A 16,075-nucleotide genomic window follows, 5' to 3' on the forward strand; every position below is an offset into this window, starting at 1 on the left:
TCAGTAACCACTGACACTTAGAATTTTTTCGAGTTGGTATAAATCAGTAACCACCGACACTTAGAATTTTTTCGAGTTGGTATAAATCAGTAACCACCGACACTTAGAATTTTTTCGAGTCGGTATAAATCAGTAACCACTGACACTTAGAATATTTTCGACTTGGTATAAATCAGTAACCACTGACACTTAGAATATTTTCGGGTCGGTACAAATCAGTAACCACCGACACTTAGAATTTTTTCGGCTCAGTAGAAATCAGTAACCAAGCGCATTTTTGAATTGGTTACTGATTTCTCCGTTCGAGTTGCGGCTGCAGTTGGCTTCAAATAGTGGTGGGGGCTTAATTATCGCCGAGGGGAGCATGTCCCGGTGGTGTGGCCGAGGATGGAGTGCCTTTTGAAGGGGGTGTTTCTGAATTTGGACCCTTTTTGAGTTGCATGGCCGGATGGGTGTGGTTTTGAAGGGTGTGTCTGTCTGGAGTGGCACCGGCGTTGGTGTGAGGCTGAGGGTGGGCGTTCGGTTCCTGGTTAGGGATAGGGAAAGGGTGAGACTTAGCTTTAGTGCTCGTGCCCCCGATTTTGGTAATGTTTGACGTCAATTTTCCAAGGAGGCGAATGCAAGGCTTCAGAGGGACTTTGAGTGTTCGGGGGCGGGGTAGCTCAGCCGGATTTGCCCCGGCGGTTCTGCGGACGGTGTTGACTTCGAGGGCGGACCGGCCCCCGTGTTCAGTCCGAATATCGTGCATTGTTAACGGCGGGAAGTGTTCCAAAAGGGAATGGGATTGAATGTGACTGCTGAAGCCGACTTTGAGACCTGTAACGCGGGTAGCTCAGCCGGATTTGACCCGGCGGTTCTGGCGACGGTCTCGCCTTCGAGGGGGGAGCGCCCCGCGTGTTCAGGCCGAATTTTGTGCATTTCCATCGGCGGGAAGAGGTCCAAACGGGAATGGGATTGAATGTGACTGCTGAAGCCGACATTGAGACCTCTAACGCGGGTAGCTCGGCCGGATTTGACCCGGCGGTTCTGCCGAAGGTCTCACCTTCGAGGGGGGAGCGTCCCGCGTGTTCAGGCCGAATATCGTGCATTGTTAACGGCGGGAAGTGTTCCAAAAGGGAATGGGATTGAATGTGACTGCTGAAGCCGACATTGAGACCTCTAACGCGGGTAGCTCGGCCGGATTTGACCCGGCGGTTCTGGCGACGGTCTCGCCTTCGAGGGGGGAGCGTCCCGCGTGTTCAGGCCGAATTTTGTGCATTTCCATCGGCGGGAAGAGGTCCAAACGGGAATGGGACTGAATGTGACTGCTGAAGCCGACATTGAGACCTCTAACGCGGGTAGCTCGGCCGGATTTGACCCGGCGGTTCTGCCGAAGGTCTCACCTTCGAGGGGGGAGCGTCCCGCGTGTTCAGGCCGAATTTTGTGCATTTCCATCGGCGGGAAGAGGTCCAAACGGGAATGGGATTGAATGTGACTGCTGAAGCCGACATTGAGACCTCTAACGCGGGTAGCTCGGCCGGATTTGACCCGGCGGTTCTGCCGAAGGTCTCACCTTCGAGGGGGGAGCGCCCACCGTGTACAGGCCGATTTTCATGCATTTCCAACCGTGGGAAGGGGTCCGAAAGGGGATGGGGGTGAACGTGACTGCTCAACCCGACTTTGAGACCTGTAACGCGGGTAGCTCAGCCGGATTTGACCCGGCGGTTCTGGCGACGGTCTCGCCTTCGAGGGGGGAGCGTCCCGCGTGTTCAGGCCGAATTTTGTGCATTTCCATCGGCGGGAAGAGGTCCAAACGGGAATGGGATTGAATGTGACTGCTGAAGCCGACATTGAGACCTCTAACGCGGGTAGCTCGGCCGGATTTGACCCGGCGGTTCTGCCGAAGGTCTCACCTTCGAGGGGGGAGCGTCCCGCGTGTTCAGGCCGAATTTTGTGCATTTCCATCGGCGGGAAGAGGTCCAAACGGGAATGGGATTGAATGTGACTGCTGAAGCCGACATTGAGACCTCTAACGCGGGTAGCTCGGCCGGATTTGACCCGGCGGTTCTGCCGAAGGTCTCACCTTCGAGGGGGGAGCGCCCACCGTGTACAGGCCGATTTTCATGCATTTCCAACCGTGGGAAGGGGTCCGAAAGGGGATGGGGGTGAACGTGACTGCTCAACCCGACTTTGAGACCTGTAACGCGGGTAGCTCAGCCGGATTTGACCCGGCGGTTCTGGCGACGGTCTCGCCTTCGAGGGGGGAGCGCCCCGCGTGTTCAGGCCGAATTTTGTGCATTTCCATCGGCGGGAAGAGGTCCAAACGGGAATGGGATTGAATGTGACTGCTGAAGCCGACATTGAGACCTCTAACGCGGGTAGCTCGGCAGGATTTGACCCGGCGGTTCTGCCGAAGGTCTCACCTTCGAGGGGGGAGCGCCCACCGTGTACAGGCCGATTTTCATGCATTTCCAACCGTGGGAAGGGGGCCGAAAGGGGATGGGGGTGAATGTGACTGCTCAACCCGACTTTGAGGCATCTAACCCGGGTAGCTCAGCCGGGTTTGACCCGGCGGTTCTGCCGACTGCCTCGCCTTCGAGGGGGGAGCGTCCCCCGTGTACAGGCCGATTTTCATGCATTTCGAACCGTGGGAAGTGGCCCAAAAGGGGATGGGGGTGAATGTGACTGCTCAACCCGACTTTGGCGCTTCCGAGCCGGGTAGCTCAGCCGGGTTTGACCCGGCGGTTCTGCCGACGGTCTCGTCTTCGAGGCGGGTGCCTCCCCCGTGTACAGGCCGATTTTCATGCATTTCGTACCGTGGGAAGTGGTCCAAAAGGGAATGGGGGTGGACGTGACTGCTCATACCGACATCGAGACTTGTAAGCCGTGTAGCTCGGCCGGGTTTGATCCGGCGGGTCTGCCGACGGTCTCGTCTTCGAGAGGGGGGCCTCCCCCGTGTACAGGCCGATTTTCGTGCATTTCCAACGGTGGGAAGAGGTTCAAAAGGGGATGGGGGTGAATGTGACTGCTCAACCCGACTCTGAGGCTTCTAACCCGGGTAGCTCGGCCGGGTTTGACCCGGCGGTTCTGCCGTCGGTCTCGCCTTCGAGAGGGGCGCCTCCCCCGTGTACAGGCCGATTTTCGTGCATTTCCAACGGTGGGAAGAGGTTCAAAAGGGGATGGGGGTGAATGTGACTGCTCAACCCGACTCTGAGGCTTCTAACCCGGGTAGCCCGGCCGGGTTTGACCCGGCGGTTCTGCCGTCGGTCTCGCCTTCGAGGGCGGAGCCTCCCCCGTGTACAGGCCGATTTTCGTGCATTTCAAACCGTGGGAAGCGGTCCAAAAGGGGATGGGAGTGAATGTGACTGCTCATACCGACCTTGGCGCTTCCGACCCGGGTAGCTCAGCCGGGTTTGACCCGGCGGTTCTGCCGACGGTCTCGCCTTCGAGGGGGGAGCGTCCCCCGTGTTCAGGCCGAATTTTGTGCATTTCGAACCGTGGGAAGTTGCCCAAAAGTCGATGGGAGTGAATGTGACTGCTCAACCCGACTTTGGCGCTTCCGAGCCGGGTAGCTCAGCCGGGTTTGACCCGGCGGTTCTGCCGACGGTTTCGTCTTCGAGGCGGGTGCCTCCCCCGTGTACAGGCCGATTTTCATGCATTTCGTACCGTGGGAAGTGGTCCAAAATGGAATAGGGGTGGACGTGACTGCTCATACCGACATTGAGACTTGTAAGCCGTGTAGCTCGGCCGGGTTTGATCCGGCGGGTCTGCCGACGGTCTCGTCTTCGAGGCGGGTGCCTCCCCCGTGTACAGGCCGATTTTCGTGCATTTCGAACCGTGGGAAGTGGTCCAAAAGGGGATGGGGGTGGACGTGACTGCTCAACCCGACTTTGAGGCTTCTAACCCGGATAGCTCGGCCGGGTTTGACCCGGCGGTTCTGCCGACGGTCTCGTCATCGAGGGGGGAGCCTCCCCCGTGTCCAGGCCGATTTTCGTGCATTTCCAACCGTGGGAAGTGGTCCAAAAGGGAATGGGGGTGGACGTGACTGCTCAACCCGGCTTTGAGACTTGTAAGCCGGGTAGCTCAGCCGGGTTTGACCCGGCGGTTCTGCCGACGGTCCCGCCTTCGAGGGCGGACCCTCCCCCGTGTACAGGCCGATTTTCGTGCATTTCCAACGGTGGGAAGAGGTCCAAAAGGGGATGGGAGTGAACGTGACTGCTCAACCCGACTCTGAGGCTTCTAACCCGGGTAGCTCGGCCGGGTTTGACCCGTCGATTCTGCCGATGGTCTCGTTTTGGAGGGGGGAGCCTCCCCCGTGTTCAGTCCGATTTTCGTGCATTTCGAACCGTGGGAAGTGGCCCAAAAGGGGATGGGAGTGAATGTGACTGCTCATACCGACTTTGGCGCTTCCGAGCCTGGTAGCTCAGCCGGGTTTGATCCAGCGGTTCTGCGGACGGTCTCGTCTTCGAGGCGGCTCCCTCCCCCGTGTACAGGCCGATTTTCATGCATTTGCAACGGTGGGAAGTTGCCCAAAAGGGGATGGGAGTGAATGTGACTGCTCAACCCGACTTCGAGACTTGTAAGCCGGGTAGCTCAGCCGGGTTTGACCCGGCGGTTCTGCCGACGGTCTCGCCTTCGAGGGGGGAGCCTCCCCCGTGTACAGGCCGATTTCCGTGCATTTCCAACGGTGGGAAGAGGTTCAAAAGGGGATGGGAGTGAATGTGACTGCTCAACCCGACTCTGAGGCTTCTAACCCGGGTAGCTCGGCCGGGTTTGATCCGGCGGTTCTGCCGACGGTCTCGTCTTCGAGGCCGGTGCCTCCCCCGTGTACAGGCCGATTTTCGTGCATTTCCAACGGTGGGAAGAGGTTCAAAAGGGGATGGGGGTGAATGCGACTGCTCAACCCGACTCTGAGGCTTCTAACCCGGGTAGCCCGGCCGGGTTTGACCCGGCGGTTCTGCCGTCGGTCTCGCCTTCGAGGGCGGAGCCTCCCCCGTGTACAGGCCGATTTTCATGCATTTGCAACGGTGGGAAGTTGCCCAAAAGTCGATGGGAGTGAATGTGACTGCTCAACCCGACTTTGAGACTTTTAAGCCGGGTAGCTCAGCCGGGTTTGACCCGGCGGTTCTGCCGACGGTCTCGCCTTCGAGGGGGGAGCCTCCCCCGTGTACAGGCCGATTTTCGTGCATTTCCAACGGTGGGAAGAGGTTCAAAAGGGGATGGGAGTGAATGTGACTGCTCAACCCGACTCTGAGGCTTCTAACCCGGGTAGCTCGGCCGGGTTTGATCCGGCGGTTCTGCCGACGGTCTCGTCTTCGAGGCGGGTGCCTCCCCCGTGTACAGGCCGATTTTCATGCATTTCGTACCGTGGGAAGCGGTCCAAAAGGGGATGGGAGTGAACGTGACTGCTCATACCGACTTTGGCGCTTCCGAGCCGGGTAGCTCAGCCGGGTTTGACCCGGCGGTTCTGCCGACGGTCTCGTCTTCGAGGCGGGTGCCTCTCCCGTGTACAGGCCGATTTTCGTGCATTTCCAACCGTGGGAAGTGGTCCAAAAGGGAATGGGGGTGGACGTGACTGCTCAACCCGGCTTTGAGACTTGTAAGCCGGGTAGCTCAGCCGGGTTTGACCCGGCGGTTCTGCCGACGGTCCCGCCTTCGAGGGCGGACCCTCCCCCGTGTACAGGCCGATTTTCGTGCATTTCCAACGGTGGGAAGAGGTCCAAAAGGGGATGGGAGTGAACGTGACTGCTCAACCCGACTCTGAGGCTTCTAACCCGGGTAGCTCGGCCGGGTTTGACCCGTCGATTCTGCCGATGGTCTCGTTTTGGAGGGGGGAGCCTCCCCCGTGTTCAGTCCGATTTTCGTGCATTTCGAACCGTGGGAAGCGGCCCAAAAGGGGATGGGAGTGAATGTGACTGCTCATACCGACTTTGGCGCTTCCGAGCCTGGTAGCTCAGCCGGGTTTGATCCGGCGGTTCTGCCGACGGTCTCGTCTTCGAGGCGGCTCCCTCCCCCGTGTACAGGCCGATTTTCATGCATTTCGTACCGTGGGAAGTGGTCCAAAAGGGAATGGGGGTGGACGTGACTGCTCATACCGACATCGAGACTTGTAAGCCGTGTAGCTCGGCCGGGTTTGATCCGTCGGGTCTGCCGACGGTCTCGTCTTCGAGAGGGGGGCCTCCCCCGTGTACAGGCCGATTTTCGTGCATTTCCAACGGTGGGAAGAGGTTCAAAAGGGGATGGGGGTGAATGTGACTGCTCAACCCGACTCTGAGGCTTCTAACCCGGGTAGCTCGGCCGGGTTTGATCCGGCGGTTCTGCCGACGGTCTCGTCTTCGAGGCCGGTGCCTCCCCCGTGTACAGGCCGATTTTCGTGCATTTCCAACGGTGGGAAGTGGTCCAAAAGGGAATGGGGGTGGACGTGTCTGCTCATACCGACTTTGAGACTTGTAAGCCGGGTAGCTCAGCCGGGTTTGTTCCGGCGGTTCTGCCGACGGTCTCGTCATCGAGGGGGGAGCCTCCCCCGTGTCCAGGCCGATTTTCATGCATTTCCAACCGTGGGAAGTGGTCCAAAAGGGAATGGGGGTGAATGTGACTGCTCATACCGACTTTGAGACTTTTAAGCCGGGTAGCTCAGCCGGGTTTGACCCGGCGGTTCTGCCGACGGCCTCGCCTTCGAGGGGGGAGCGTCCCCCGTGTTCAGGCCGAATTTTGTGCATTTCGAACCGTGGGAAGTTGCCCAAAAGTCGATGGGAGTGAATGTGACTGCTCAACCCGACTTTGAGACTTGTAAGCCGGGTAGCTCAGCCGGGTTTGACCCGGCGGTTCTGCCGACGGTCTCGTCTTCGAGGCGGGTGCCTCCCCCGTGTACAGGCCGATTTTCATGCATTTCGTACCGTGGGAAGCGGTCCAAAAGGGGATGGGAGTGAACGTGACTGCTCATACCGACTTTGGCGCTTCCGAGCCGGGTAGCTCAGCCGGGTTTGACCCGGCGGTTCTGCCGACGGTCTCGTCTTCGAGGCGGGTGCCTCTCCCGTGTACAGGCCGATTTTCGTGCATTTCCAACCGTGGGAAGTGGTCCAAAAGGGAATGGGGGTGGACGTGACTGCTCAACCCGGCTTTGAGACTTGTAAGCCGGGTAGCTCAGCCGGGTTTGACCCGGCGGTTCTGCCGACGGTCCCGCCTTCGAGGGCGGACCCTCCCCCGTGTACAGGCCGATTTTCGTGCATTTCCAACGGTGGGAAGAGGTCCAAAAGGGGATGGGAGTGAACGTGACTGCTCAACCCGACTCTGAGGCTTCTAACCCGGGTAGCTCGGCCGGGTTTGACCCGTCGATTCTGCCGATGGTCTCGTTTTGGAGGGGGGAGCCTCCCCCGTGTTCAGTCCGATTTTCGTGCATTTCGAACCGTGGGAAGCGGCCCAAAAGGGGATGGGAGTGAATGTGACTGCTCATACCGACTTTGGCGCTTCCGAGCCTGGTAGCTCAGCCGGGTTTGATCCGGCGGTTCTGCCGACGGTCTCGTCTTCGAGGCGGCTCCCTCCCCCGTGTACAGGCCGATTTTCATGCATTTCGTACCGTGGGAAGTGGTCCAAAAGGGAATGGGGGTGGACGTGACTGCTCATACCGACATCGAGACTTGTAAGCCGTGTAGCTCGGCCGGGTTTGATCCGGCGGGTCTGCCGACGGTCTCGTCTTCGAGAGGGGGGCCTCCCCCGTGTACAGGCCGATTTTCGTGCATTTCCAACGGTGGGAAGAGGTTCAAAAGGGGATGGGGGTGAATGTGACTGCTCAACCCGACTCTGAGGCTTCTAACCCGGGTAGCTCGGCCGGGTTTGATCCGGCGGTTCTGCCGACGGTCTCGTCTTCGAGGCCGGTGCCTCCCCCGTGTACAGGCCGATTTTCGTGCATTTCCAACGGTGGGAAGTGGTCCAAAAGGGAATGGGGGTGAATGTGACTGCTCATACCGACTTTGAGACTTTTAAGCCGGGTAGCTCAGCCGGGTTTGACCCGGCGGTTCTGCCGACGGCCTCGCCTTCGAGGGGGGAGCGTCCCCCGTGTTCAGGCCGAATTTTGTGCATTTCGAACCGTGGGAAGTTGCCCAAAAGTCGATGGGAGTGAATGTGACTGCTCAACCCGACTTTGAGACTTGTAAGCCGGGTAGCTCAGCCGGGTTTGACCCGGCGGTTCTGCCGACGGTCTCGTCTTCGAGGCGGGTGCCTCCCCCGTGTACAGGCCGATTTTCATGCATTTCGTACCGTGGGAAGCGGTCCAAAAGGGGATGGGAGTGAACGTGACTGCTCATACCGACTTTGGCGCTTCCGAGCCGGGTAGCTCAGCCGGGTTTGACCCGGCGGTTCTGCCGACGGTCTCGTCTTCGAGGCGGGTGCCTCTCCCGTGTACAGGCCGATTTTCGTGCATTTCCAACCGTGGGAAGTGGTCCAAAAGGGAATGGGGGTGGACGTGACTGCTCAACCCGGCTTTGAGACTTGTAAGCCGGGTAGCTCAGCCGGGTTTGACCCGGCGGTTCTGCCGACGGTCCCGCCTTCGAGGGCGGACCCTCCCCCGTGTACAGGCCGATTTTCGTGCATTTCCAACGGTGGGAAGAGGTCCAAAAGGGGATGGGAGTGAACGTGACTGCTCAACCCGACTCTGAGGCTTCTAACCCGGGTAGCTCGGCCGGGTTTGACCCGTCGATTCTGCCGATGGTCTCGTTTTGGAGGGGGGAGCCTCCCCCGTGTTCAGTCCGATTTTCGTGCATTTCGAACCGTGGGAAGCGGCCCAAAAGGGGATGGGAGTGAATGTGACTGCTCATACCGACTTTGGCGCTTCCGAGCCTGGTAGCTCAGCCGGGTTTGACCCGGCGGTTCTGCCGACGGTCTCGTCTTCGAGGCGGGTGCCTCCCCCGTGTACAGGCCGATTTTCATGCATTTCGTACCGTGGGAAGCGGTCCAAAAGGGGATGGGAGTGAACGTGACTGCTCATACCGACTTTGGCGCTTCCGAGCCGGGTAGCTCAGCCGGGTTTGACCCGGCGGTTCTGCCGACGGTCTCGTCTTCGAGGCGGGTGCCTCTCCCGTGTACAGGCCGATTTTCGTGCATTTCCAACCGTGGGAAGTGGTCCAAAAGGGAATGGGGGTGGACGTGACTGCTCAACCCGGCTTTGAGACTTGTAAGCCGGGTAGCTCAGCCGGGTTTGACCCGGCGGTTCTGCCGACGGTCCCGCCTTCGAGGGCGGACCCTCCCCCGTGTACAGGCCGATTTTCGTGCATTTCCAACGGTGGGAAGAGGTCCAAAAGGGGATGGGAGTGAACGTGACTGCTCAACCCGACTCTGAGGCTTCTAACCCGGGTAGCTCGGCCGGGTTTGACCCGTCGATTCTGCCGATGGTCTCGTTTTGGAGGGGGGAGCCTCCCCCGTGTTCAGTCCGATTTTCGTGCATTTCGAACCGTGGGAAGCGGCCCAAAAGGGGATGGGAGTGAATGTGACTGCTCATACCGACTTTGGCGCTTCCGAGCCTGGTAGCTCAGCCGGGTTTGATCCGGCGGTTCTGCCGACGGTCTCGTCTTCGAGGCGGCTCCCTCCCCCGTGTACAGGCCGATTTTCATGCATTTCGTACCGTGGGAAGTGGTCCAAAAGGGAATGGGGGTGGACGTGACTGCTCATACCGACATCGAGACTTGTAAGCCGTGTAGCTCGGCCGGGTTTGATCCGGCGGGTCTGCCGACGGTCTCGTCTTCGAGAGGGGGGCCTCCCCCGTGTACAGGCCGATTTTCGTGCATTTCCAACGGTGGGAAGAGGTTCAAAAGGGGATGGGAGTGAATGTGACTGCTCAACCCGACTCTGAGGCTTCTAACCCGGGTAGCTCGGCCGGGTTTGATCCGGCGGTTCTGCCGACGGTCTCGTCTTCGAGGCCGGTGCCTCCCCCGTGTACAGGCCGATTTTCGTGCATTTCCAACGGTGGGAAGTGGTCCAAAAGGGAATGGGGGTGGACGTGTCTGCTCATACCGACTTTGAGACTTGTAAGCCGGGTAGCTCAGCCGGGTTTGTTCCGGCGGTTCTGCCGACGGTCTCGTCATCGAGGGGGGAGCCTCCCCCGTGTCCAGGCCGATTTTCATGCATTTCCAACCGTGGGAAGTGGTCCAAAAGGGAATGGGGGTGAATGTGACTGCTCATACCGACTTTGAGACTTTTAAGCCGGGTAGCTCAGCCGGGTTTGACCCGGCGGTTCTGCCGACGGCCTCGCCTTCGAGGGGGGAGCGTCCCCCGTGTTCAGGCCGAATTTTGTGCATTTCGAACCGTGGGAAGTTGCCCAAAAGTCGATGGGAGTGAATGTGACTGCTCAACCCGACTTTGAGACTTGTAAGCCGGGTAGCTCAGCCGGGTTTGACCCGGCGGTTCTGCCGACGGTCTCGTCTTCGAGGCGGGTGCCTCCCCCGTGTACAGGCCGATTTTCATGCATTTCGTACCGTGGGAAGCGGTCCAAAAGGGGATGGGAGTGAACGTGACTGCTCATACCGACTTTGGCGCTTCCGAGCCGGGTAGCTCAGCCGGGTTTGACCCGGCGGTTCTGCCGACGGTCTCGTCTTCGAGGCGGGTGCCTCTCCCGTGTACAGGCCGATTTTCGTGCATTTCCAACCGTGGGAAGTGGTCCAAAAGGGAATGGGGGTGGACGTGACTGCTCAACCCGGCTTTGAGACTTGTAAGCCGGGTAGCTCAGCCGGGTTTGACCCGGCGGTTCTGCCGACGGTCCCGCCTTCGAGGGCGGACCCTCCCCCGTGTACAGGCCGATTTTCGTGCATTTCCAACGGTGGGAAGAGGTCCAAAAGGGGATGGGAGTGAACGTGACTGCTCAACCCGACTCTGAGGCTTCTAACCCGGGTAGCTCGGCCGGGTTTGACCCGTCGATTCTGCCGATGGTCTCGTTTTGGAGGGGGGAGCCTCCCCCGTGTTCAGTCCGATTTTCGTGCATTTCGAACCGTGGGAAGCGGCCCAAAAGGGGATGGGAGTGAATGTGACTGCTCATACCGACTTTGGCGCTTCCGAGCCTGGTAGCTCAGCCGGGTTTGATCCGGCGGTTCTGCCGACGGTCTCGTCTTCGAGGCGGCTCCCTCCCCCGTGTACAGGCCGATTTTCATGCATTTGCAACGGTGGGAAGTTGCCCAAAAGGGGATGGGAGTGAATGTGACTGCTCAACCCGACTTCGAGACTTGTAAGCCGGGTAGCTCAGCCGGGTTTGACCCGGCGGTTCTGCCGACGGTCTCGCCTTCGAGGGGGGAGCCTCCCCCGTGTACAGGCCGATTTCCGTGCATTTCCAACGGTGGGAAGAGGTTCAAAAGGGGATGGGAGTGAATGTGACTGCTCAACCCGACTCTGAGGCTTCTAACCCGGGTAGCTCGGCCGGGTTTGATCCGGCGGTTCTGCCGACGGTCTCGTCTTCGAGGCCGGTGCCTCCCCCGTGTACAGGCCGATTTTCGTGCATTTCCAACGGTGGGAAGAGGTTCAAAAGGGGATGGGGGTGAATGCGACTGCTCAACCCGACTCTGAGGCTTCTAACCCGGGTAGCCCGGCCGGGTTTGACCCGGCGGTTCTGCCGTCGGTCTCGCCTTCGAGGGCGGAGCCTCCCCCGTGTACAGGCCGATTTTCATGCATTTGCAACGGTGGGAAGTTGCCCAAAAGTCGATGGGAGTGAATGTGACTGCTCAACCCGACTTTGAGACTTTTAAGCCGGGTAGCTCAGCCGGGTTTGACCCGGCGGTTCTGCCGACGGTCTCGCCTTCGAGGGGGGAGCCTCCCCCGTGTACAGGCCGATTTTCGTGCATTTCCAACGGTGGGAAGAGGTTCAAAAGGGGATGGGAGTGAATGTGACTGCTCAACCCGACTCTGAGGCTTCTAACCCGGGTAGCTCGGCCGGGTTTGATCCGGCGGTTCTGCCGACGGTCTCGTCTTCGAGGCCGGTGCCTCCCCCGTGTACAGGCCGATTTTCGTGCATTTCCAACGGTGGGAAGTGGTCCAAAAGGGAATGGGGGTGGACGTGTCTGCTCATACCGACTTTGAGACTTGTAAGCCGGGTAGCTCAGCCGGGTTTGTTCCGGCGGTTCTGCCGACGGTCTCGTCATCGAGGGGGGAGCCTCCCCCGTGTCCAGGCCGATTTTCATGCATTTCCAACCGTGGGAAGTGGTCCAAAAGGGAATGGGGGTGAATGTGACTGCTCATACCGACTTTGAGACTTTTAAGCCGGGTAGCTCAGCCGGGTTTGACCCGGCGGTTCTGCCGACGGTCTCGCCTTCGAGGGGGGAGCGTCCCCCGTGTTCAGGCCGAATTTTGTGCATTTCGAACCGTGGGAAGTTGCCCAAAAGTCGATGGGAGTGAATGTGACTGCTCAACCCGACTTTGAGACTTGTAAGCCGGGTAGCTCAGCCGGGTTTGACCCGGCGGTTCTGCCGACGGTCTCGTCTTCGAGGCGGGTGCCTCCCCCGTGTACAGGCCGATTTTCATGCATTTCGTACCGTGGGAAGCGGTCCAAAAGGGGATGGGAGTGAACGTGACTGCTCAACCCGACTTTGGCGCTTCCGAGCCGGGTAGCTCAGCCGGGTTTGACCCGGCGGGTCTGCCGACGGTCTCGCCTTCGAGGGGGGAGCGTCCCCCGTGTTCAGGCCGAATCTTGTGCATTTCGAACCGTGGGAAGTTGCCCAAAAGTCGATGGGAGTGAATGTGACTGCTCAACCCGACTTTGAGACTTGTAAGCCGGGTAGCTCAGCCGGGTTTGACCCGGCGGTTCTGCCGACGGTCTCGTCTTCGAGGGCGGACCCTCCCCCGTGTACAGGCCGATTTTCGTGCATTTCCAACGGTGGGAAGAGGTCCAAAAGGGGATGGGAGTGAACGTGACTGCTCAACCCGACTCTGAGGCTTCTAACCCGGGTAGCTCGGCCGGGTTTGACCCGTCGATTCTGCCGATGGTCTCGTTTTGGAGGGGGGAGCCTCCCCCGTGTTCAGTCCGATTTTCGTGCATTTCGAACCGTGGGAAGCGGCCCAAAAGGGGATGGGAGTGAATGTGACTGCTCATACCGACTTTGGCGCTTCCGAGCCTGGTAGCTCAGCCGGGTTTGATCCGGCGGTTCTGCCGACGGTCTCGTCTTCGAGGCGGCTCCCTCCCCCGTGTACAGGCCGATTTTCATGCATTTCGTACCGTGGGAAGTGGTCCAAAAGGGAATGGGGGTGGACGTGACTGCTCATACCGACATCGAGACTTGTAAGCCGTGTAGCTCGGCCGGGTTTGATCCGGCGGGTCTGCCGACGGTCTCGTCTTCGAGAGGGGGGCCTCCCCCGTGTACAGGCCGATTTTCGTGCATTTCCAACGGTGGGAAGAGGTTCAAAAGGGGATGGGGGTGAATGTGACTGCTCAACCCGACTCTGAGGCTTCTAACCCGGGTAGCTCGGCCGGGTTTGATCCGGCGGTTCTGCCGACGGTCTCGTCTTCGAGGCCGGTGCCTCCCCCGTGTACAGGCCGATTTTCGTGCATTTCCAACGGTGGGAAGTGGTCCAAAAGGGAATGGGGGTGAATGTGACTGCTCATACCGACTTTGAGACTTTTAAGCCGGGTAGCTCAGCCGGGTTTGACCCGGCGGTTCTGCCGACGGCCTCGCCTTCGAGGGGGGAGCGTCCCCCGTGTTCAGGCCGAATTTTGTGCATTTCGAACCGTGGGAAGTTGCCCAAAAGTCGATGGGAGTGAATGTGACTGCTCAACCCGACTTTGAGACTTGTAAGCCGGGTAGCTCAGCCGGGTTTGACCCGGCGGTTCTGCCGACGGTCTCGTCTTCGAGGCGGGTGCCTCCCCCGTGTACAGGCCGATTTTCATGCATTTCGTACCGTGGGAAGCGGTCCAAAAGGGGATGGGAGTGAACGTGACTGCTCATACCGACTTTGGCGCTTCCGAGCCGGGTAGCTCAGCCGGGTTTGACCCGGCGGTTCTGCCGACGGTCTCGTCTTCGAGGCGGGTGCCTCTCCCGTGTACAGGCCGATTTTCGTGCATTTCCAACCGTGGGAAGTGGTCCAAAAGGGAATGGGGGTGGACGTGACTGCTCAACCCGGCTTTGAGACTTGTAAGCCGGGTAGCTCAGCCGGGTTTGACCCGGCGGTTCTGCCGACGGTCCCGCCTTCGAGGGCGGACCCTCCCCCGTGTACAGGCCGATTTTCGTGCATTTCCAACGGTGGGAAGAGGTCCAAAAGGGGATGGGAGTGAACGTGACTGCTCAACCCGACTCTGAGGCTTCTAACCCGGGTAGCTCGGCCGGGTTTGACCCGTCGATTCTGCCGATGGTCTCGTTTTGGAGGGGGGAGCCTCCCCCGTGTTCAGTCCGATTTTCGTGCATTTCGAACCGTGGGAAGCGGCCCAAAAGGGGATGGGAGTGAATGTGACTGCTCATACCGACTTTGGCGCTTCCGAGCCTGGTAGCTCAGCCGGGTTTGACCCGGCGGTTCTGCCGACGGTCTCGTCTTCGAGGCGGGTGCCTCCCCCGTGTACAGGCCGATTTTCATGCATTTCGTACCGTGGGAAGCGGTCCAAAAGGGGATGGGAGTGAACGTGACTGCTCATACCGACTTTGGCGCTTCCGAGCCGGGTAGCTCAGCCGGGTTTGACCCGGCGGTTCTGCCGACGGTCTCGTCTTCGAGGCGGGTGCCTCTCCCGTGTACAGGCCGATTTTCGTGCATTTCCAACCGTGGGAAGTGGTCCAAAAGGGAATGGGGGTGGACGTGACTGCTCAACCCGGCTTTGAGACTTGTAAGCCGGGTAGCTCAGCCGGGTTTGACCCGGCGGTTCTGCCGACGGTCCCGCCTTCGAGGGCGGACCCTCCCCCGTGTACAGGCCGATTTTCGTGCATTTCCAACGGTGGGAAGAGGTCCAAAAGGGGATGGGAGTGAACGTGACTGCTCAACCCGACTCTGAGGCTTCTAACCCGGGTAGCTCGGCCGGGTTTGACCCGTCGATTCTGCCGATGGTCTCGTTTTGGAGGGGGGAGCCTCCCCCGTGTTCAGTCCGATTTTCGTGCATTTCGAACCGTGGGAAGCGGCCCAAAAGGGGATGGGAGTGAATGTGACTGCTCATACCGACTTTGGCGCTTCCGAGCCTGGTAGCTCAGCCGGGTTTGATCCGGCGGTTCTGCCGACGGTCTCGTCTTCGAGGCGGCTCCCTCCCCCGTGTACAGGCCGATTTTCATGCATTTCGTACCGTGGGAAGTGGTCCAAAAGGGAATGGGGGTGGACGTGACTGCTCATACCGACATCGAGACTTGTAAGCCGTGTAGCTCGGCCGGGTTTGATCCGGCGGGTCTGCCGACGGTCTCGTCTTCGAGAGGGGGGCCTCCCCCGTGTACAGGCCGATTTTCGTGCATTTCCAACGGTGGGAAGAGGTTCAAAAGGGGATGGGAGTGAATGTGACTGCTCAACCCGACTCTGAGGCTTCTAACCCGGGTAGCTCGGCCGGGTTTGATCCGGCGGTTCTGCCGACGGTCTCGTCTTCGAGGCCGGTGCCTCCCCCGTGTACAGGCCGATTTTCGTGCATTTCCAACGGTGGGAAGTGGTCCAAAAGGGAATGGGGGTGGACGTGTCTGCTCATACCGACTTTGAGACTTGTAAGCCGGGTAGCTCAGCCGGGTTTGTTCCGGCGGTTCTGCCGACGGTCTCGTCATCGAGGGGGGAGCCTCCCCCGTGTCCAGGCCGATTTTCATGCATTTCCAACCGTGGGAAGTGGTCCAAAAGGGAATGGGGGTGAATGTGACTGCTCATACCGACTTTGAGACTTTTAAGCCGGGTAGCTCAGCCGGGTTTGACCCGGCGGTTCTGCCGACGGCCTCGCCTTCGAGGGGGGAGCGTCCCCCGTGTTCAGGCCGAATTTTGTGCATTTCGAACCGTGGGAAGTTGCCCAAAAGTCGATGGGAGTGAATGTGACTGCTCAACCCGACTTTGAGACTTGTAAGCCGGGTAGCTCAGCCGGGTTTGACCCGGCGGTTCTGCCGACGGTCTCGTCTTCGAGGCGGGTGCCTCCCCCGTGTACAGGCCGATTTTCATGCATTTCGTACCGTGGGAAGCGGTCCAAAAG

The sequence above is a fragment of the Chiloscyllium punctatum genome, unplaced genomic scaffold (genome assembly GCF_047496795.1).
Source record: "Chiloscyllium punctatum isolate Juve2018m unplaced genomic scaffold, sChiPun1.3 scaffold_604, whole genome shotgun sequence".
NCBI classification, from domain to species: Eukaryota; Metazoa; Chordata; class Chondrichthyes; order Orectolobiformes; family Hemiscylliidae; genus Chiloscyllium; species Chiloscyllium punctatum.